The sequence below is a fragment of the Myodes glareolus genome, chromosome 3 (genome assembly GCF_982192425.1).
Source record: "Myodes glareolus chromosome 3, mMyoGla1.1, whole genome shotgun sequence".
NCBI lineage: Eukaryota > Metazoa > Chordata > Mammalia > Rodentia > Cricetidae > Myodes > Myodes glareolus.
Window position 1 is genome coordinate 25,333,526 of NC_142028.1, and position 1,720 is coordinate 25,335,245.

Consider the following 1,720-nt stretch of genomic DNA (forward strand, 5'->3'; position numbering starts at 1 on the left):
GAAACAAAAAGATAGTTAAGAATTTTATGATAGGGGTTAAGTCACCAAGTTGCTGTAGAGAAATAGCTGCTAGAGGTATCAATTTCTTCTATGTCAGGATTCCAATTTTACCCATCAGCTCATGATCAGAATTGCTTTCCTTCCATCTTTCCATGTTCCTAAATTTAGGGAATTCCTAAATTTACCCAGAAATTAATGTTTATCCCCGCCTACCGAGGGCCCAAATGCCTCAGGTGGCTCCCTTTCAGAGCTGCAGTTGCCTGATCCGCCTCCTCCCATTCTTCCTTCCTCCTCTGTCTGCTATCTTTCAGAACTCATTCGAAAAGTTACAAGATTTTTCAGAACTAGGTCCTAAAATTAAGTACCTTGAAACAGGAATTAGAAAATTATGGCCTACCAACTGAATCTTCCTGCTTGCCCATTTTAATAAACGGTGTCTTCTCTCTCCCTCCCTCTTTCATTTCTTACCCCAAAGAATGAGTGACATGTCAAAACATTTAAATTTAGTACTTATGAACTAAAAAACAGTGTAAAGAGAAGAGAACATTTTGATTCTGAGCACACACACACACACACACACACACACACACACACACACACACGACTACAAAACAAAACCAGAGCCAAGCCAAGGAGATGTCATCCCCTGACATATAATCACAGAGCACTCCTCAGCTCTGGCCCTGCAAAGCGGAAGAGGAACAAGGGTAAATACAGCTATTACAGGTTCCTGGGCACCAAATGAAACACTGCTGTAAATTGTATATAATCAGTACGGAAGGCTTGTTTCTCTGTGGTTCCGAATGGGACTTTTCCTTCCTCTTGTCTAGGAGGGGAAGAACTGGTTTAGGCCATTCTGGGGGAGTTTCATCTGGCAGAGATGGCCAGAGCTCTCTCTGGATCTTAACAGGGCCCTTGTCCTATAATCAGGACCTCAGCAATAGAATTTCTGTGTCTCTTTTCGTATACCCAAATCTCCCTTCTCTTGACCACACAATTTTGGTACTCAGAACTTGGCACATCAACCATGAGATGATAGAGATTTACAAACGGGTGCAGGTGTTGTATACAGAGTAGTAACACCTGCCCATTCTGTAATAGTTTTACAACTGTGGCCCCATACTGTCTGCCTGTCCCCTGGCCCACGTTGCAGGAAAGTCCAATTATTTATAGGAGAATGAAGTTGTAAGGGTTTAAATCATTAAGAAGCATGGAGTTAGGGGAGATACATAATCAGGTCCTACATATGTTCTCTCTGTACCAAGGCAAGATGGCAAGTACTCACTAAGTTATGCTTTTAGAAAAGACCCTTCTAGGGGTGACTAGTGATGTCCTACAGGCCGGTGACAGGGGCAGCTAGATGTCAGAGTACCCTTGGTAGTGCAACTTGTGTGGCACAAGCCTTCAGCAAATCTTTTAGGCCTGGAGATGTAGGATGCTAAGGACAAAGTGGGAAACCCACCTTCCCTGTGGACACCGCCTTTCAGAATGAAGAAGCGAACTGCATACATCAGGCAACTAGAACGCCAGACAGGAGGAAGTGTATTTATAAACTGTTAGGGACAGAGAAGAGGAGATTCCTACCCTGAGAGAGATGGAGCCACAGTCTTGTCACACACAGAGACAAGAACTGAGGTGTATGGGTATGCTGTTAGCAGGAAGGTGGGTGGGGCTGGAACAGCAACCCCGTCCCAGCCCCAAGACTAGAAATGACTGAGTC